At 40.0% G+C, this 22,980-nt stretch overlaps 1 protein-coding gene across 1 annotated transcript in view; it reads left to right on the top strand.

Moving 5' to 3' along the window:
• Positions 1-16,763: 16,763 nt before the first annotated feature.
• Positions 16,764-22,980, top strand: part of nck2a (NCK adaptor protein 2a) — a 42,146-nt gene continuing 35,929 nt past the window's right edge. Inside the window, exon 1 of the mRNA XM_008275599.1 lies at positions 16,764-16,988. The gene's annotated coding sequence lies outside the window, so the exon portion shown is untranslated. The remainder of the gene's footprint in view (positions 16,989-22,980) is intronic.

Genomic DNA, 22,980 nt, shown 5'->3' with positions numbered 1-22,980 from the left:
TGACCACGTGGCCTTTTAAGGTCACTGGGTTGCTGTTCACTCGCTCACAGAGTTTTTTCACTTGTTCACTCAGTTTTTCTTTATTTTCGTTGCTCTCCCAGAACGGCCTTATCGCATCATTCCTCCCTACCCCTGCTTCCTGCACGGAGTTGTTCCCCGCTTCTCTATGATTGTTTTCTTTACATGTGAGACATCCTTCGTTATCATTATCACAACACTGCACACAAACACACACACACACTGTTGCGTCATACACACAATGTTCTTATGGCCTTTTATATATACGATGGATGCCAGGGGTCAAATGTCAAAGATTGTTGTCCTGTGAGATTTGTCGCTACTCGGATGTCTCATCTGTCCCTACCTCCCTGTATTTACCCTGCAGGGGACTGCACATTCGATCCCAAACCTCCTACGTGTTGGCTACGGTATCCAGGCTCGCTAATGACAGACACCCACTTTGTTTCTAAGAAAATTGTAGCACTATTTTCTGCAACCGCACACTCACTTGTTCACACTGCAGCACCAGCCATCACCCCCCAATGCTCTTCTCAACTTTTTCTTTCCTCATTCCATCTCTCTCTCTCTCTCTCTCTTTCTCCTAAGCAGGTTTTCCTGACCCAGGGGTCCCTGGACACTCTCCAGTGAGAAAATGCGTCAGCAGAAGATTCAAGCGGTCTATTTGTAGCGTGCCATAAAGCGTTTGGAGCCTCACAAAGTGTTAAATCAGTTTGCGTGTGTATTGTATCTATGGTTACCTGTGTTTTTATGTTCATATGGAGTAAACACCGTATAAATAACATTCTCTTTAGCCACACTTGTGATGGGATTTCATTCATCTGGGCTGTCGGCTCGTCGCTTTGGTCCGAACTGAAATATCTCAAAAACTACTTGAAGTATTTTTAAAGAATTTGAAAAGACATTCATGATCATTGGATCAGCTGCTGTTGTGATTTGTTTTGATCCCATGATGTCTAATTTAATGCCACCACGAGATTCACATTTTTGGCTTTGAGTGAAATATCTCAACAACTATTTGAAGTGTTGCCATGAAATTCACCCAACATGAGTGATTCATTGACTTTTCTGATAAAACACAGTCATCGGGTAAAGGTTTCAATTTGCCCCATAAACTAAATTTGTGCAAAATGAATTACCTCAGTAAAAACTGGTATTTTAAATTAGAAAGGTGAAAATTGTGTTACCGCTGCTTCACATCAACGTTATCATGTTTTCGGGTCAACGCCACTGTGAGGAGGACTGTATGCTAACGTTGCACGGCAGCATTTAGCTAAAAAGTTCAGGTGTGTTTAAGTACGGCCTCACAAACCCACGGGATGGCTGTAACTGCTTAGGTTGGTTGAAATAGCTGTAGTAAGGAATTGCAATAAATCACAATATTTTGCTTTTATTTTCTTCACTACTCCTATATGAATGGTGCCAAGTGAGATTAAAATATTACCAGAAACTTTAAAGTGTCTGTTTAACCCATGACTCTCCAAAAAGGGGCCCGTGGTTCACAGTCTAGCAGTGTTGTTATGCATACCAGGTTTGCACAGTTTGAAATGATCAGCTGGAACAAACAGGAAGTTGTGTTGTTTTGTCAAGAACTGTAGGTGGAATTGATGTCAGATGACAGTTTGCCAGACAAAAGAAGATGTTGTGTTCAAAAGATGCGACGGAGAAAAGACTTTAATTTGATTATTTTCCCTGTAATAGGCATGGGGGATCTTTTTAGTCATGCATCCAGTATGTTTTTGGAAAAGCAAAACAAACTTTAACTCAGCAACTTTAGCACACATACAAATCACATGTTCACCATATTCCTCTAATGTTGCCGATGTATGCGTTGAATGAATTACAACAATGGTGCTCAGCCCAGGCGGCGAAGCAATCATTTCTCCGTCAGTTCACTTAATTTCAGACATGCGCTCTAATTAATAGGCTACCTCAAGGGACAAATCTGTTTAATGCCCAGTTGAAACAATGCCCAAGACTTGCCCAGCATGCCCTCAGTCCTTGCCCCTTCTTCTCTGCATTCAACTGGCCCTCAGTTACCCATCCCCCCATCCTGGTCACTCTGGACCTCCAACTCAGCTGCTAAGGCCAGGGGATAAAGATGCAGCTGTCTGGGCACTGGGAGGCTATCGTGATGCTAAAGCCTGGTGCTTACTTCTGCTGCAAATACAACCATGTGGAAAGGTCAATCCAGGCAGACCCCATCATCACTAGTGGACTGTTAATCATTAATACCTCGGCAACCAATTGGACTGGAATTTCTCTGGGTCATCCAAGATCCAATATGATCCTCTGGAAGAACTTCACTGCACAGCCTGTCAAACTGGTCGAAATGGATCCCAGCAACTGACTTCAAGGAACGTGCAGCGTCATAACGAAAGTCTCAGATGGGTAGTTAGAACTGATGAAGACTGATGGAATCATTTTGGGATCCCACTGTGGGAACAGGGTAGCAACTGTACAGCAGAGCTCTGTTTAAGATTAATGTCGCCTTGATTTCATGTTAGAGGAGAACTTTGATACCGCTCTTACATCAGCCTGGTAAACATGAGGCTGCTGTCAGAAGCTGGTTAGCTTAGTTTATCATGACAACAGGGACACAGGAAGAAACAGCAAGCCAGTCTCTGTCAACAAATAAGTGAAGTGAGCAACAAAATCCAACTCCTACCACCTCTAAAACTGACAATTTATCTCATCTGTGCATTCATGTAAAAACTGAAGTGTAAGAACAAAACGTCAATGAATCAAGTCCTCCAGCTTCATTGACCTCACAGGCTGTTTGCTCCTTCTTTCCTATATAACCTACAGCAGATAGACTAACTGATGAAACAGCTGAAAAATACAAAACATAATGATGTGACAACAATGTGATAAAGGTTTGGTTTAGGAACAAAAATAAACCTGTTTTCTCAGGTTTAGATAAAGTTAATGGTTTAAAATAAGCACTTTCTGAAGCTTTGAGAACCTTTTATAGTCATAGTTAAGGTTATGGAACTATCATGGTTAAAAAAGACACCAGACATGATCGGTTTAAGACAAACAGTGGTCTCCTGTATTATAATCTTGTGTTTTGTAAACCCCTTTATCCACCCCGACCTCCTCCATGTCCAGACTTTGTGGCTCCACACCAGCGTCACCTCCTCTGATGCAATCCTCTTTATTACTACAGTCATATGAGGGCAGTTACTGATTGCATTTACAGTGTAGTTGTTTTTCATTCGTTCCTGTAAGATCTGTCCTACTCGTCTGGACCTGCTGCGGTTTTGGAGTGGGTTGTGCTTAAATACTTCTTGACTTTGGAGGACTTTGAAAAGATATTTGTTGAAATTCCCCAGGCATGTGAGGGTGGAAACAATCATTCCATTTATTTGTTAGTAAGAAAGTGAGAAATCATGCTTTTCAAATCATAGAATAATTGCCTTAATTAGCCAGAAACTGGTTGTGAAAGTTACATTGCTACAAAAGCAATGTATCTACATTAGAAAATCATGGTATATTGTGTGACATTTTGATATGATGTTATCCTCTGTCACTGCTAAAATACCACATAAATACAGCTATTGTAAGATTAATGCTTTTATTTTTCTTGCATAAATCCAATTATCTGACAGTCTTGTGACTGTCTGGTCCGGCGGTTCCTTAGTCTCCTGACATCACATTTATGAGGATGATTAAAAGCCTCCTGTACTCATTTTCACTCTTTCTTCAGTTGGTGCCATCGCAGTGATGTGGGTCTATATATGACACATCAAATCCTCAGTCATTTAGCCTGGTGTTGTGTTCCCAGACGGCTAAATCCCTGCAGAGATTGGTTGGATGTTTCAAACCCAGCAGGGACCTGACACTTTATTTAGATGCTGAAGTTTGTCTTTTCTCTTTTGTTCTTGTCTCCTCCCATGCAATCTTCTCGCACATCACATAGACAATTGCAGATAAAAAATGACAGTGAAAGATAAATTACAAAATAAAAGCACACAGCTGTGTGACATAGGCTGTTAGGTGGCCTGTGGTTGGTATGCAGAATTTTGAAACTTAGAGCAGAAAGGATCATTTAAACAGCATTAATGTGTATTTTGGCACTCGCTAGTGAAATAAGGTGACTTAATGATGAGTGTCACTGGATTCTTACTGTGATAATATTTTTATGGCCACCTGTTTTATGAACTGGGTGGGAGCAAACGAACTCTCTGGGATTTGTTCCTGTCCTACTAGAAGTTAATTACCAAGTTACTCCCCCCACTGATGACGCCTCAGAATTAAGACCAGCTCTTCTAAATTAGTTTCTGTGAAAAGTCCAAGTCTTAACAACTTGGTTATTTCTCTGCTGTTCCCATTCGCTAAGATGGTAAGACATGGCTGCAGCCTCACTTATTGGACAACAACTGTGCCCCCTAGTCTCTGGCTGTGTTTATCTCACTAATGCTGTCTGTTGCAAGCACAGACAGCTGATATGAATGGTGGCAGCTACCACCAAGCCCCACTTCCCTAGAATACAGATCCACAAGATCTAGGGGTGGGATGGAAGACTGAAGCTGGCAGTACAGTGGCAGCTGAGGGCCAACTGTGCCTAACAGTCCCCACTTTGTAATGCTGATACTTTTAGTTATTTGACTGTTCTGACAGCAAAGGGCTTTGAATGGTTTTGCTCAGTTCGAACATTTGCAGTCCATGACAACGACGATCACATATTTTTTTCTAAGCTAAGCGATTGCATCATTGTTCGGATAAAATTGTTCGTAACACCATGATAATGATGGGGTTTTTTTCACAGAGGACATGTTGACAAGTCAGTTGAGAAGGTGCAGCTGTGAATAAAATTAATGATGGCTGAGTTCCATTTGGCTACAAACTACAAATTGCTTGGGAGCGTATTGGTACTGGCTCGCTGCCACACTGCCAGGCCTTACAGAGGCACTTCAATGGAACAGAGTCATTGTTTTGTTATTAGTAACACCTGTACGTCATCTTTTAGGACAGTGGTTCTCAAACTGTTGGGTGGGCCCCTCTGGGGGTCAAAAAGCTACCGTTTGGTGGGCGTGGACAANCACCAACCTTCAGGCTGAAAAATTAGGGCCAGTCCTGAAGTGCAGTTCCGGAAATGTCCACTTGAGGTGAGTTCCAAAAGCGAGTCAATCCCCATAGACTCCCATGTTAAAATGGTCAAATTTACAGCAGAAAAAAATCATGTTTACGGCCTGTTACAAAAAAACCCCACTTTTGTTCTGTATAGTTAATTTATTTTTTGACACTTGTAGGGAGGTCACCTTTTAATATATCTCACCTGTTAAAATTGTATTAAGGTCTACAGTTACACATAATCAGGGTTGTGGCCACTTTGGGTGACACATCATCAGACAATCCATTGCTCAGAAAGGTTTGTACGACCTGCTTCAGTTCCCCTTTTTTTATTGTTTTGGGGGCTGCAAGGTGGCTCTGTGGTTAGCACTGTTACCTCGCAGCAGGAGGGTTGCTGGTTCACGTCCCAGTGAGGATCTTTCTGCGTGGAATTTGCATGTTCTCCCCGTGCAGCGTGGGTTCTCTCCAGGTTCTCTGGCTTCCTCCCACAGTCCAAAAACATGTTGAGGTTAACTGGTGATTATAAATTGTCCGTAGGGATCAATGTGAGTGTGCTTGGTGACCTGTCCAGGGTGTCCCCTGCCTTCACCCTAAGTCAGCTGGGATAGAATCCAGCCCCCCGTGACCCTAGTGAGGATTAAACGGTGTATAGATAATGGATGGATGGATGATTGTTTTGGGGGTTAACAAGGAGTTACAGTCCGGCACTGCCAAAACTGTGATGGTAGCCGCCACACTGACCCTGCATTCTGAATTGTTACTTCTTTCTTTTTTTTTGTTCTTTTAATACACAGTACAGTTGACCTTACAAAGTACCTTCATGTTGCATACAGTCTGCACACAACTGGGATTTACTACCTCGTCACAATGTTGCAACTCAAGCAAACTGGCTTGCATACTGCAAAAAAAGATCAGGTGTAGTCGGAGATCCTGGTGTTTTTGGTATACTGCATTTACTTTATTAAATATTTTTTTGGCATACTATATAGTATGGAAGCTTCAGAACTGCTCCTCAGAAAATGTATGTGTAATGTCATAGAGATGCTGTCCATCAGAACAGACAGTCTGTGGCTGTGGATGACCAGGAGAAAAATATGAAGCGAAACTAAGTTGAATTAAAATGATTTATGTAGTGAAAATGAAAAAAATAAGAGTTTCTGATGCTATCACACTGATTTTTATATTACATTAAAAATCAATTTGGATACTTGTCTAACATCGTTTGTCGTTGCTAAAAATTGTGAGCTGAGAGGACGTGAATAATTTTTTAGCTTCTGAAGAGGGACATGCTTGAAAAAACTTTGCTCTGCTCTAGGGAAAGTCAAAATGTTCGCTGTGAACTAGACCTGTTGGCTAATTCGCAAAGAGTAATAGAGCTCGTGATCAGAAAAGGCTAAAATAAACTAAGACGGCTGTGGCACTGTGACAGTGACACACGGCTGTTTCTGCCAGTGTTTTCAGTTTAGCAGATTGTTCAGTTGGCTTCTGTTTGTTACAAAACTGAGCCTGCAGAAACACTGTTTAGAAGAGTTATGAGTCAGTGACCTCCTATGTACAACCATCGTCCCAACATGTTTGTTTATGTGGCTTTTCTGTGGTGCTTTGACCTGAAAGTAATAGATTCTTTTTCAAGGAATTGTTAACAGTAGAGCTTTTAGATAGAACAAGGAATGCAAACGGCTGATTTTGTCAGTGACATTGATAATTCAATGTACTTAGTTTAACTTCAGGGTTTGGTGTTTAAAATGCTGCTGACCCGTACATGTACAGATCTGTGCAGCACAGTCTTTCTCCAGTTTGGAACAATATTGCTCTTGGGTCCGCATATTTAGTGTTGCTGGTAGATTTTCACGTGCTTCTCTGCATGCAGGACAACACCTCTCAGATGAACTGTGAACCAGGGTTACAGTGTGCATCTCCTGCATGCATGTATTCAAAATCAATGCTAAATTAAGTTTGTTTCTCTTCACATGCACTTGCATGTGAGGCCACTCTGTAGTTCCTTCCAGCACTGTCATGTTGAATTTTGTAATGGCATGAGCCAACATACCACATATTAAATTGTTTTTAGCTTATTTACTTTATATTTTTAGCTTAAATGCTGTTGCATTGATTGACATGGAAGTACTCAGTGGTGACTAAAGAAAGCAAAGGACACTCTAAACTTATTTTTCATTCACTTATATTCAGTAATGCTTTCTAAATTTCATAACTTTTCAAAAGTAATCACTTGAAATAATATGTTGATGCTGTGTGCTCTGCCAAGTAAAGGTTTTTAAAGGTTTTTTTTTTTATTTTTGTTTTATAAATGTAGTAAGATCAGCAGGGTTAAAAGACATTGCAGGACCAGTGGAATCATGTGAAGGTTCCTCGTGCGGGTTTTACGTTTCTGAAAATAAAACAATACGCTTTTCAGATCCTAAACAGTTTACTCAGAAAAGGGAAATTTTTCTCTAAACTAATTATGCCCTCTATGTGGTGCCACACAGCTGTACCACTGTGTAGCTGGAAACCTTCAACATGTTAAGGCTTTATAAAGAGCTGTAGTAGCAAACAACAAAGAGATAAAGGCTTGACAGATGACAAGCAACCGTATCTAATTCATTATAATGGATGAAGCCAATGTAATGATACAGTTTAACTGCATTTTCTTCTCATGAGATACATTTAGCCTTCTCAGAAGAAAAAATACACAGTTTATTGTAAACAGATAAACTGTGGGTTTTCCACATATTAATATAAAGACTTGCCGATTAAGCTCTGTACACAGCGCCCCAACTTTAATTGAATCAACCCTTTTAAGTTAAAGGCATGTTCAATTTTAACTGCATGCGACAGTATATGCAGAGCCATGGATCTGGTATTAGAAAGGATGTTGTGTGTAGAGTCCTCACATAAACTTCAGTCAAAGGTATTTGATTAGTGTTCAGTTTCTAGGAAGACATTCAAAGGGAGACACTGAATGCTTCCATGAAGGTAAATCTGCTTAAAAAATGTCAAACAACATAGGTACAGCAAACATTTTAGTCTGTGATATGTGAGTAAACCTTACAATAATGTGTCCCTTTTCAGTTCTGAAGATAAAAAAAACAAAACAAAACAAAACAAAAAAAAAACCCACAATGTGTTGTTTTTAGACTTTTTTGATGCAGATAAGACATATGAGATGTGTGTTAAATAGAAACTTTCCAAATTGTAGCGTACGTTTGGACAGAGCCTGGCCTGCCGTCTCCCTCTGTTTTCAGTCTATAACCTAAGTTAAACTAACCAGCTGCTTGGCTCACACCATGACAGACCTTTTTCACAGCAGACATATGGTGTGCTTTCCATTATGCTAATGTGTTTCCTCGCCTCCCTCGCTACCTCACTTCCTTGCATCTCAGATACTCCCAGTGAGGACGTGAGACATTTTTCTTCGCTTAAAGTTCCTCCACATTCTCTTCTTTCCTCACCACTCGAGGTGCTTTTAAAGGTCCCATGTGGTAAAAAACCCATTTTATTGTGTTTTGTGGTTGTTATATACTTGGAGCTGTAGAATAAAAGCTGTTACAGTATTAAGATGTTTGGTGCTGCTGCAGCTCACTGGTTTTCAGAGCAAAACAGCTTGTTTAAAACAGGGTTACAACCAGAGGTGATACAGTCACAGTGAAATGAAAGCCAAAGACTGTGGGGACAAGGGAGATTTTGATTACTTTGCAGAAATGGTGTGTGATATAGGACCTTTAAGGGTTGAAAGAGCCTCCATGTTGGTGCAGTCAGAATGTCTGGGTCACATGAGGACACGAGGTCACAGTGGTCACTTGTCACAGCTATATTTGTGATAGTCGTGGTCCACTTAAGGGAGTTCTGTAGCTTTGGAGAATAATTACACCACTGGATTCCTACCGTTGTCAGACATTTGTTGTTGAGTATAACCAAACCCTAATCCATCCATCCATCATCTATACACCGCTTAATCCTCACTAGGGTCGCGGGGGACTGGAGCCTACCCCAGCTGACTTAGGGTAAAGGCAGGGGACACCCTGGACAGGTCTCCAATCTATCACAGGGCTACACTTAGAAACAGACAACCAACCACACTCACATTCACACCTACGATTTGAACGTTTTCTGGAGCAGATTTCAGGACCAAAGGGGCATGATGACAAAACGCAGTCTTCCCAAACTCAGTGAAGGCACGAGGGACCGAGAACAACAATAAAACCGGGGAGCACAGGCTGTACCCACTAGAAATATAGTCCTTTGAATGCACGGCATGTTCATAATGCAGGACTGAATGCATAGATGCACCAGAGGGAAACATGGCAGAGTAAGTATAATAAGAAAGAATAATCATAACAGCAATAGTTACTTGTTATTAGTTATGTCAGTTATATCTTTTGAAAAAGAAATTTGGGTTATTTTCAGAAAATTAAGCTGAAGTTCCTTAACAAGTAAAACAAAAACAACAATATATACTTGTCTTTAATACAAACTGCATCTTTTATCCCCAGAACTAACCACATCAATACATTACATTTACTTACTACTCATATCCTTTAGTTTCTGGTAACATTTTGTTTACATTACTTTGAAGTAAACACTATTAGCGCTAAATTTATCCAAATTTGAGTAACACCAGATCTGGCCGATCTTGGTCTGCTTGCTATTGCTTTAAAAAAACAACAACACTAATGTCCTCCCAAAGATATTATACAGATGAATTCAACATCTCAGAGCTCTGAGAGACCTCCTCAAATCTTTGTTTACGCACTATTTTAATCTCATCTTGTATAATAGAGCATGAACATTTGATTTAATAATGATGTTTTATTTTGAAATGATGGGTTGTATTTTTTGTTGTGTTTTGTAACAGTTGGCTGAACCTGTGTCGAATTAGGTGAGTCGCTTCAAAGAGTGGATACTTAGGCAATCACTTATTGTATAGTTCTATTTGTAATTAATTGACTTTACTTTGTAGGGATCTGATTTGATTTTGACATGAAAGAGTTTTTATTTTCTTGTACATTCTTGCCAAAAAAGCCAAATTATGGCTTGACATGATTTCATTTTGAAAAGCAATAAGAAGGGGAGACTTCAAAGAGGGCTGAATACACTTTATGTGCCCTGTAAGTGTATCCAATAAACACACTCTTGAATGCATGTCAACACAGTCAAATAAACCATCAGTTAAACAAATCACATCTGTGAGGATTAAAGATGCTGATTTTCAACGTACACAAAATCTACATTTCACAAGGTTCACATTTCACCGAGCCCGGAGGCCGAAGGATAGCAAACATAGCACGGGAGCCGCTGGTTCATGGCATACATCATCACATCCAGTCAGGTGGACTTAAAGACGGGCGCCTTTCTGCCAAAATAAACATCTAGTTTCATCAGCGCTGTAACTGTAGCTCAGCTGCAGGCCTCTCAGTCTTCCCCTCAGTGGGATGACATGACGTGGCTGCTGGGAATATGAGGGGCGGGGATCTAGAATGGAAGACATCCTGGTTTTAGCAGCGGCAGATAAAGTGTTGACAAGCGTCATTAATATGTCAAGCTTTCCCTGGGGCTTAAAGGAAGAAGCTATTCCAGAAGTTTTGCAGTTTTACGGCATCTCACTCTCGACTGAGCGTTCGTCTACAATGCTCTTATGCAATAATGAGTTTTATGTTAAATGAAATTCAACAAGGAAATAGAATCATGCCAATATCAGTAGTGTAAACAGGCCCCTCAGCTCTTTCCAATTATCTTCGAGTCAGCTGTGTGAAAACAAGCTTGACGGAAAATGCAGATCAAATGAGCATGTGCTTGTAGTTATTCAGCTGTTTGTCCTCTAATTAAATTGATTTGTTTGGGAAAGAAAAGGTCGTGCATTTTGCAAGAGGGCGGCGGAGACGGGTGTGGGTGAGAAGTTTACCAGCTGGTTGATTATTTTCACATCCTGTCACCACACTAACAGCCTGGTAAAGGCTGACTACGGATGACGTGCGATTGTGGATTAGCTTCTCTGCCGGGGATGTTCTGCCCCCTTGTGACGGCAGATTCAGAGTTTTTAAAGAGCCGCACCTCTGTGAAATGAGCTGCTTTGGTCGGAGCTGTCATTTTTTTGTTTTAAAATGTCAGATGAGTATTAAAAAGCTCTCATAGGTGGATGTTAAATCACTGGAGGAGTGGAAATGGATGTGTAGAGGTGCTGTGGAACAAGAAGTCTGCATTCCAGGACCTGGACTAACTGCACTGTTACATGAATGAATTTTACACATTAGCACATTAGTGTGAAGGGGCCATGGGAGCTGTACGTTCAAGCTGAATCCAAATCCAGACTCATAATGCAAACGTGCAGTAGTCACAGAAGCAAAGTTAGATAGCAGATATGTTGTAATTTCTCTTGATGCATTTCTCATTTCACAGAAGGGTGACTCTGATTGGAGAGAGAGAAAAAAGGGGGGCTTTTTCGGGGCTGTATATTTCATAGCTGACCTGTGGAGTAGCACAACCATAAGCGTGGAAGTCAAGACAATATCTCCCGATGATGGAGGAATATTTCCAAAGAAAGGCCAGACTTGTGTGGTTCATTACATAGGTATGCTGCAGAATGGGAACAAGTTCTCTTCTCAAAGTGGTGTCCCATGATGATGATGTCTTCACAGCCGGTGGTGGTGGCAACGATGTTTCCTTCCTTACAAGCCTCATCCATGGTGGTAACCTCATAACCCTCCGTGGCAGCCTGCAGGGCATTGATGGGGTCGAGCTCAGTGATGATGACATGAGCTCCGAACCCTCACAGAGCCTTATCGACATCACCATAACCTGGTCAAAAACAGTGGAAGAGCACGTCCCAAACAAACTAGATTCCACTTTTGCATAATCTTAAATCACTATTATGTCTTATGTTCCATGTGGAAATTAAACCATCATCATCATCCACACTGACTTAAATTTAGAAGTGACACAACAAAATAATTGAGAAGACTAGTTAAATTGCCCCAAATCTTGCTGTTCATCATGTTCTCTCGTTCCCATGAAGTTTTTAAACGGTGATGAAATTAGATTTGAGACATTATTTTATTTTGAACGAGTATTAAATCAGCTGAGAAAAAAATACGACTTTACAGGCATATTTGGTTAATACTTCAGTAGAGACCGGCTTTCTAAATCAGATCAACAATAACGAGTGCTGATCTGATTTAGAAAGTACAACTTGTCTCCAGTAGGTCACTCATCCAACACTAACCTTTTCAGAGCACAATCATGCCATTGTGTTATTTATTGTGTTGCAGGTGTGTCTGTTAAACCTGGGGACAAGGGTTACATCTACTGGCACTAAACCCATTTGTTCTCCTAGTATAAAACCTTTGTATTTTTAAGGACACAGCCGGCTTGTTTAACATCTTCACAGCAGCATTAAAGTATTTCACATTGGCTGTTTTTTTGTGGATATATAATAAAAATGTTGCACCAGTTTTTTTCACCTCAAAGTTCATTCACCTTTTGGCTCACCTTTGCTTCCTTTAGCATCATTTTCTGAGATAAAATGAGATAAAGCTTCATTAATCCAGACGGAAATTCTTCCAAGTGTTAACTAACTGTTCACTTGTTGCACATATCAGAAGGTCAGATTGTACCCAGGTTTTTATCTGTGCAGGTATTTATTTTTTGCTTTCCTTTTTGCTGTTGTTGTGTGGATTAAACAATAATTTTTTGAGAATCCTGCTTTGGTAAAATGAGATGGATGTTGAGTATACGGTTGCTTTGTTTAGACTAATATTGCAGTTTAGTCATACAGTGTGTAAAGGATGTTCTTAAATTCTGTGAATAGTGCTGTTAAGAGTCACCTGACCCAGGAAACAAAAGTGAGAAAACTAACAGTCTTTTTTTTAAAGGCATCTAAATAAAGACATTTCACAGTTTAACATGATGAATATTTATGTACTGTTCATCACATTGCTGTGCAGTTTCTAGTGTTTCTGGTAAACTTGGGTAAGATATCCCCCTTAAGAACAATGCCTATTTTCTTTTAAAATATACATATTTTGAAAATGAATATAATGTGTACACAAGAGGTATGCCTAAATGAACACATACAGCTTTATTTTTAAATATTGGAGTCTATCCCAGCTGACTCAGGGTGAAGGCAGGGGACAGCCTGGACAGGTCACCAGTGCATCGCAGGGCTACACTTAGAGACAGACAACCAAGCACACTCACATTCACACCTACGGACAATTTAGAATCACCAATTAACCTCAACATGTTTTTGGACTGTGTGGGAGGAAGTCAGAGAACCCACGCTGCACAGGGAGAACATGCAAACTCCATGCAGAATGATCCCGGCTGTCCTCACCGGGACTCGAACACGTGACCTTCTTGCTGTGAGGCAACGGTGCTAACCACCGCTCCACCTTGCAGCTCACTACTGCAAAGGCTTTATGTCCTTTACCTCTTGAGGTAGAGTTGAAGTGAAACAGTTCAGAAACACACCCAGGTGCCAACCCATGCATGGCTTTATAAACAAATAGAAGAACTCTTATACATAATTCTCTGTTCAACACGTGGTCAGCATAGGGATACATTGACTTTTTTTGGTACCAGTTTGAAGTCTTGCAGCATGTGATATAGAGGAGAGGCTGATAAGCAGGTATGGAGAGTTACAGTGATCCAACCTTGAGGAAATGAGCCCAGTGGTCACAGTCTCCATGTCACTTGGACGGAGGGCAGATTTTAATTTAGCAACGATCCTCACTTGGAAGTAACTCCTCGTTACCACAGAGTTCATGTGTTTAGCAAGAGCCAAAGACGACACCAAGATTCCTGGCGTGGGGATGTGGATCTGCTGTCAGAGGGTCTAAGTGGCTGCTGATGGTTGTTATTTTGTTGGGATACACAAACACAACAACCTCCGTCTCATTTTCACTCAGCTGTAGCCAGTTTTAGGCCTTCCAACCACTTCACTTCCTGGACGTAAACTAAAATGGGCTGGTTAGCTGTTATATTATACTATCTGATGATGCTGAGCATAATTACTAGAAGTCTAATATTAGCAAGGCTGTATATTAAAAATCATTGATATCCACAAAGGGGGGCTTTTTACCCCACATCAGGGGAGGCGTCTTTACTCAAAAGTCCTACTCTGACACTTTCACTTATTACAAATAATAATGCTTATTTGTTTTTGTCTTTGCTCTAACTGTACAAATGCACAACCCTCTTTAAGACGCTGATGAAAAGTTGAAAAAAAAAAAAGAAAAGGCTCAGAAGCTTATTTTGTTTTGTCAAAACGTTATGCAACGCAGCACAAAGCACTTCCTCCCACGAGTGAATTGATTTTATTTTCTACGTAAAGGTCAACAGGGCTACTATCATCCTAGAGGAGACCTGGATGACAGCTGACTGAATTCATGAATGGAAACAACGTGTTTGCTCAGAAAGAAGCGAAATTCACGGGACTCCCCAGAACAATCACTGGATTTATACATTTTACTCGTAATGTAACAAAAATAAATAAATAAATAAATAAAAAATTAAAGTAAAGCATGTTTCCTGGTGTCATCGCCAAGGGGCGACATAGTTCCCCACAATATGTCCCTTTCCCTCTGGCGTTGTCCTGCGCTGGTCCCGGTGTTGGTGACGTCACTAACGGGACCGGCGATCAAATTGACGAAAATATCATCATCACACCGGAAATCAAAGAATGCTCCTTCAAAGTTATAGCTTTGCATCCTTTTTTTTTTTTTTTTAGAACGCTTCAATGGAACAAATTTCAACGGGGAATGTAAATTTCACAACTCAGGAGAAGATAGAAAGAATCTTAAAATAAGTTTCTACAAACATGAATAAATAATAATGATAAATAATAAGCAAACATAAAATAAAGTTATTAAATAAAATACTAGAAGGTGAATACATGAAGCAGCACAATGATGTACATATGTAAATATGTTGTGCTTTTGAACTGTTAGTTGCACAAATCAAGACATTTCAAAACATAAACTTAAGCTTGAGGAATTTGTAGCTGACATGCTACGCTGTTTTTGAGTATTTCAGAGTAGATTCAACTTTAGTGCATAGCAAAGAGTGCATGTACAAAGACAACAAAATGCAATTTAGCATCAAACCAGAAGTGCAGCAGCAACAGCAGCAGAAAAGTACATTCTATACAGTATGGGCACACAACTTGTTACAGTATGAATTTAAAGAATAAGGGCTTTTGAGAAAATAAATCAAAAATACAGGACATGAAATACACTATGGCTCTTTGGAGGAGCTTAGAGTTTTCATTACTGCAACGTTGTCATCATCTGCCGAAACCTAATTGCATGCCTCAGGTTAAAGCTCAGTTGCACCGTTTTATATACTCTACAGCTGCTTTCATGTGGATCAAACAGTCATAACATATGTCTTCTGTGAAAATTTAGCCTCATCTCAGTTTATAGTGTAGTCTGGCCTGTCATTTAGGATGATTATAGACAATACTATGGTGTTTTTTCCCCCCAATGTTTAGGCTCTGACACGTCTAATATCCTTGTTTAGACTGTAATAAATATGATTTATGGATGACTGTAATATGTTAAATAATGAAATGGTTTCTTTTGCAATTATTTTGCAGGCTATGATATTTAAAATATAATCCTCATGAATGAAATCGGTCATTTCCATCACATGGTAGGGGATGCACTCACCATTTGGCAAGTGTTAAACTGCATTATAAGATTTGAACAGGTAATTTCAGCAGGTGAAACGTCTAGAATTATCATAAATTAAGCCACAGAGCAGTTAAAATTAAGCAAGAATTTACTGAGAGTATTCCAACCTTGAGAAAATGAATGTAGTGGTGGCAGTCTTCATGTCATTCATACGGAGGATAGATTTCAACTTAGCAATGTCCCTTGCTTGGAGGCCGCCCCTCTTTACCACAGAGTCAGTCTGTCAAATTTCATTCCTGACTCTAAGATGACACCAAGATTCCTGGCGTGGGGATGCAGATCTGCTGTCAAAGGGTCTAAGTGGCTGCTGATGGTTGTTATTTTGTTGGGATGCACAAACACAACCACATCCGTCTTACTGAAGCCAATTTTTAGCCTTCCAGCTCTTCACCTCTTGCACGTTGTTTAAAATAAGTACTATGTGTATATATAATAATATTTAAAAATCATCGATATCCATAAAGGGGGCTTCTTACCCCACATCAAGGGAGACGTCTTTACTCAAAAGTCCTACTCTTATATGTCTGTGAAGATTCTCAGTCATCCAGGTGGTGGTTATTTGGCTCCTAAAGAATATAAGTATGTAGAACTCCCAAGTCGTAAGTCAGAACTGATGAAGTCTCTTGGATGAGAGGTGAAACATATTCAAGAAACTCAAGCAAGTCCAGTTGCTATGATTAAACTATGAGAATAATCCTACTCTTACACTTTCACATATTACAAATAATGATATTTATTTATTCTTTCTTTTTGTACTAATTGTACTAATTGACAACCCTCTATACTACCCTCGTGAAAATGTAGGCAAAAAACAAAACAAAACAAAACAAAACAGAACAAACAAAAAAAATTCTGTATATTCTTTAGACTTTATTGTGTAACATGCCGACAACAGCTGTCTGCCACCCAAACGTTTGCTTTATTTTGAAGGTCACTAACGGAAGCGGGTAATTCCCCGCGAGTAGCTTGACAGCAGTGATTGAGGTGGAGGCAGTCAGCCTGCGACGGAAAAACAAGCGAGCACAGGTCGAGCAGAACACGCTCAGTCCATGTTTTAGAGGAAAAAGAAAACACCGTGAAACCGGAGGCTATGTGGATGTAAGCGGTCCTTCGGTCGCCTTCAGCCGGACTCAGTTGCTCACTGTTTCGGGTTGTCGTTTCGAGCGTGTCGCTGTTTGCCCGATTCTCAGCGGAGTGAACACTAAGGTAAGCTGGAACCAGCAAAATGAACTGTGTTAAGTTGTAGCGGCCACTTTGCCCGCTCCACCGCTGTTCAAACCTCGTTTTTTGGTCTTATTCACTCCTTAAAAACACGTGAAAAAATCTGGGTAAAAGTTGGAGGTTGAATAACGGCCGCTTTCTCGTGTCACTTTCTACATTAGTGTCTGGGTCTTTGTCCACTCACAGGAGCTTTAACTAGACGCTGCGCTCGGTTGGTGACCAGTTCAATATCACACTCTTTTTTTATTTTATTTTCACTGCTAAATAATTCACCTTTACAACTCAACTAAATGGTTTCAATTCAGCCACTTTAGCATTTATGTTTTCTCGCATTTTCCACACGGAGCCACTTCTTGCAGGCCTGTGAGGCTACTACAGCTCTTTAGACATCTCTGTTTTCTCTGGCATCTGTTCTGTTTGAGCACATTCTCCTCCATTTCTTTTCTTTATTTTATTACCTAAAAGCACATTTGTTTTTCTTTAATTTTTTATTTTTGATCTATTTGCTTCATTATTGTCCCGGTGCCAGAGCTCCTGTTTTTTAAAATAGCTCAACACAATGAAGCACATTTGCCAAAACACACCATAGATTGGCGACTGGTGCCACATGCCGAGCTTGTCAATGTGTCTAGTGGCTTTTCACGGTAACTGCACCGTGGATCCTCCTCATCAGCCCCTCCACATAATGGCAGGCATTGTCTTTTCTTGCTTGTTTTGTGGTACTTGCAATGCTGCCTCTCCATGATTTTTAATTTTTTTTACCCAAGAGACAGGCAGTAATCCACCCACAGTGTGTTGATGGAGGTTTACTTTAAGGCTCAGCAGTTTTTAAATGCAGGTACACTTTAATGGCACACCTTTTTCTGCAGACACACCCTCAGCTCAGACTAGAGCAAGGTTCGCTCAGCAATGACAGGTATGTGGAAGGCAAGTGCAATAATATACTGCCAGGCCTGTATTACAGAAACTTCCTTTTTCGCTTACGTCACGTCTTCAAATACGAGCTTTGCATTTTCTGCATTTTCGAAACCAGGCTGAAAACAAGAAAGGTAGCTGCATACTGGTGCTTAAATCAGCTTCGTTATAGCAGGGAAATATTTTATATTACAGCCCACTGCATTAATTTCAAATCAAAATTGTGATTTTTTTTTTCTTCTTTGCGATATTGTTCGTTAAGCTTCACCTTCAATGTTCACTGAGTGGTTTACAACATGTGATGGAGCATTAGCACACGTGACATTATCAAAAGCGTGACTACCACACAAGGAGGATGGCATGAACTTGTCCAACCATGAAAAATGAAACCCCAAGTCAGCAGCATGACATCTATCTTATTCTGACTCACCAGATGTAGACTGCGGGTGTAAGTCTGCCACTGGCGATGCATTTCTTGCAGCTTTCTCCTCTTCTTTCCCCGTTTGTATTAATTTTAAAAATCCCTTTCAGTGCAGAAAACAACAACAACCACCTCCGAGCTAGCCACCTACCACACTAAAAATGTCGAGTTGTATCGAGGATTTGGATGATCTAGTAAGGAAAGTCATTAATGACACTTCTTGCCTCACCGAGTGCAAATATTTCACCAAAACACTTCTCCTGACATTATTTCAAGTTGACACCATTGCTGCTTCCTTTGCTTAGCTCTGCCCAGTATGATTGGGAGTAGTTTAAAGAATAAAAAAAACAAGCTTTATTTCCCGCAATAGCAGACTAATAATGAGGAGCAGCCAGACCATTCTGCCAGACTATTTATATCCCAAATTGCAGCCTTGGTGATTTGATAATTACAGTGTTTCCAACTGCCAGTTCAATTCAAACTCAAATAGTTGTTGAGCAGTAGTTTAAACAGCAGATCAGATTTGCTGCAAAATGTACGAGGTGTGGCCAATAATAAACAAGTCTGGGCTTATGTCAGACCAACCACAGCATGCATGCCTGAACTCAGTAGTACACCTTGATCAATGGGCAAGTATAAACAACCAGTGAAAGTTCAATCGGCTCCAACTGAGTAAAATTGGACTAATTATTTAGTAGCTACACCGCGTGTATCATACATTACAGTCTTTGCTAATTGCCTTGAAAATTAATAATTGGTTAACCCTACTGCAAACTTAAATTTCTTTTAAAATTGTAATTTCACATTTTAAGTAGCATGTAGAATGAGCGTTCAACCCTGTAGTTGTGCTAAGACAGTAAGCTGCTTGACAGAAAACTAATCAGCAACAATTATTGTTGAAGTTATTGTTGAAGTCTTTGTTTTTCAATCAAAAAGAGAAGAGATGTGTCTGGTTCTTACTTTTCACAGTGACTGCTGTTTTTTTTCTATGACATAAAGCAGAATGCTGTTGATCAATATGAACGTGTAAACTGTAAATTATTCGGGAAAGTAATATACAGTCGTGACTTGATAATCCGACCCTTAACAATCCGAAAACCATGCTATCCAACAGGTTTTCAGGAAAAAATAACGGAACCTATTAAAAATAGCCTTAACATACCGACAGCCTTGGATTCAGACTCTGACATGACATTTTATGACACAAATAAGGATAACAGACTTAAGAATCTGACAGATTGGCTACGTTCAGACTGCAGGACTTAATGCTCAATTCAAATTTTTTGTGAAATTGGATTTTTTTGCGAGTTCATTCACATTTCCAAATAAATATGACTTGTATGTGATCTGCTGTGTGAACTCCATACGACCCAAAAGTGTCCTGCATGCGCAGAAGAGGACACGATGATGTCACACGCAGCGAGCGTGCTCAGTGTTTACGGAAGTAAACACGGATGATGGCTCTACCGCTGCTGATGGTGGAAACAGAAGTGTGAACACTATCCTAAACTAGCATCAGCAGTTAAGTACTGCCTGTGCGTTCCGGCCACCTCCACCCCATCAAAGTGCACCTCCGGGATTGGAAGCGCCCCCCCTGACCGCGCAGAATATTTGGATATTCATCATTGATTGGGCCTGAATATCCAGAGACCAGAAAGTGCTATTGGGACCAGCCCTACTACTTATTATAACAACTATGAATGATAATTAACAACAAATGATCCTCAAAGCATCAAGTCCTCCTTGTATCTCAACCTCCGTCTTGACAATCCGACAGCCTTGCTATCTGACATAAAAGAAGGTTTTATATTGAGTGTTGGATTATCGAGTCACGACTGTAATTGATCGTGTAAACGGCTGCAGCCCTGCTCTGTATTTGACATCAAGATTGGTAGAATATATTTCCTGATATTTGAGTTAAAGTGAGCAAAGCACATGATGTTGCGCTGCCACGGTTTGATGCTGATGTCAAGCGCAGCGTGCATGCTGATATCTCTACTAAAGTAAATTAGTAATGAATCAGCCTCATGCATGAATCATACATCAATAATATCCTAGTTTTACACATGATCCATGACAGTGAAGGTACAGAAAAATACAAGGCAAAAATAGCTCAGTGTCAATATTTCATGACCACCCTGAAATTTCACAAATCATGCATTCAAGGAAGCTGATGACTTATTAAGAGGAGCTGCTCCACTGTAGTTGACATGCAGGACACATCTTCTGAAGACCCTCAGAGGACCGATAAAGGAACATTTTCCAAATGAGCCACTTTAAATTGCCTCCATTTGCTTTAGCGACTAAAACTCGTGGTGCATTCAGGCAGCCATCATCAATTAATAAAGTGAAAGATTTTGAAGCTAGCGTGCAGAAAGTTGCCTGTAATCATTGACAAAGTTTTAAATACACGAGATAAACTAAAACTAGCTTTATAAATAGAAGAGTCTAGGATGCAACAAAGCAGATCATAGACTTCAGTGTTAAGAATGTGTGCACTTTTTCCCCCTCATTGTGCCTGAGTTTTGTGTTTTGGTTTCCATATTTATAAAAATTTCCACCATAAATGTGCAGAAAAGGCTGATTCACGAGAATGAATGCAGAAAATTAGGTGTTTGATGCTCAGACTTTTCCTGGCATCCAGACGCTTATATACTAATGTAACTTCCGTTCTCTCACAAGTGATTGTAACAGCCTCCATGTAATGATTAACAACATATCTCGGCAGATAAAAAGAACAAACACAGGTGTTAATGTCTGACTTTTGTTGTTAACACTTCGCTGTGACTTTCCACTTTAACTTATACAGACTTTTTTTTATATATATAACAACTGGATATTGTGGTGGCTTTACAATCGCAGGTTGGTGCTCAGTGTTACTTTACGGTAGATGATGTTAAGTTCAGCTTAAAAATTGTGACATTTCTTCAACATCCATGGTGTTGTTCTGAGTTTGCACATATCGCCCTACTTCTGTTTTGGTTCTGATTTTCATCTTTTACTTCTCGAGTCAGACGAGTGACACACACATTTGCCAGTTCAGTCATATCTTCACAGATGAGATAATAATCCAAATCCTCTTTCTTCTGTATATTTGATTGCGCAGGACTAATTACCCTGCTCGTCTTTATCTCATACGCCTAATGGACCTAAAACGTCCTCCGACAAAATGTTTCACTCCTCTGCTGTTTTGAGTTGGAGCTGGTGGGACAGCTTCTTCTGTCTTAACAAGGAATGATTTCCTTTTTTAACACATTGTTTTATGTAATGTGAACTTGACAGGTCGTTTTCTAAAATATGAATGGGTTTCTGACTGCACGGAGCAGGCACCATGACTCTAGCAGATATGAGCTGCACATAATGATATAAAGTATTTATAAATTTAACTGTCTCTGATAATGAAATAATAAAAAATTCATACTCTAATAATGTAATTGGTAGTTAAATAATTTAAGGTGACATAGCTCTCTTTATTTCAATATGCATGCTCTGAGAAAAGGGATTTAAAGTTGATTGCATTATCCCTTTACATTTTATGACCCATATTCCATGGAGTGTCTGCAGGAAAGTGAAATTTATTTATGTTCTTCAGTGCGTTGGTTTTAGTTTTTACATTTGTAATCCATCCCATGAGATCCTCGGTGCCCTCGGCTGCATGTTTTTCCATTTCTGTCTGGACTCCCCAAACAAAATAACAGAACTATATTTGCAGCAGCCTTTCAGGAAGCTACAGTGCGGCAGGGGAAAACATTCAGGGAATAGAGATCATTTTTAAAATTGCTGTTTTGGCTTTGCGGAAGGCATAATGTTTGTCTCCCACAGGAGATCTTTGGTTCTCTAGGAGAGGAGAAGGAATTAATAAGTGCAGTCACAGATGGGCAGTCAGGAGACACAGAGCGATGCTCATGAAGAGCATCATGTTGGTAGCAAGATAAAGGCCATCCTACTGCCATTTTAATCATCTCTAATCTGGGGGATGGGTAGCCGTTAAACTGAAAGTGCATACAGTTATGACAATGGCCCCTCTTTGTATGACCTCGTGACCCAGGAGAAAGAAAAGGATTTATGCTGCCATTAAGCAGACGGCGGATGGGAAACGTTACACAGCGTGTGTGGCCTTGTCAGTGAAATACAATCTATTTTCATTTGCGCTTGTGTGTTTGTTTAGAGAATTTATAAATAAATTGGCAGTCTGCTCATCATTTCCTTCAAACCACGGCACTGCAGCGCATCAGTGTTTGTCTTAATTTCCAGCTACATGCTCGCCTTGGCTTCACTGATGGATGTTTTGATCAATTCACAACTTCCTCCCCCCCTCATTGTCTGTGAAATTTTGTCCAGATTTCCATGGTGAATTTAAGTTACATTTGTGATTTTCCCAAGCAGCTCAGAGGTGTCACTTTTTCTGTGAAGTATCTACATCTGTAGACATGTAAACATCTATGTGATAAATGGGCACAACATTTTTTATTGACATTGTATCCAGCGCTATTAAAATGTTTAGTTTGTCCAAGGTTTGAATTTATACTTACACACTTGTGAAACTAATAGATTCCAATCAGCTTTATCTGTTTGTGGTGTTATTGATGTCACCGTTCTAACAAGCTAAATTAGGATGGTGGTCAAGATAGATTTTATCTG

This window comes from Stegastes partitus, unplaced genomic scaffold (genome assembly GCF_000690725.1).
Source record: "Stegastes partitus isolate 25-593 unplaced genomic scaffold, Stegastes_partitus-1.0.2 Scaffold55, whole genome shotgun sequence".
NCBI lineage: Eukaryota > Metazoa > Chordata > Actinopteri > Pomacentridae > Stegastes > Stegastes partitus.
Note: the sequence above shows the minus strand (reverse complement) of the source record. Positions and strands in the feature narration are given on the sequence as shown.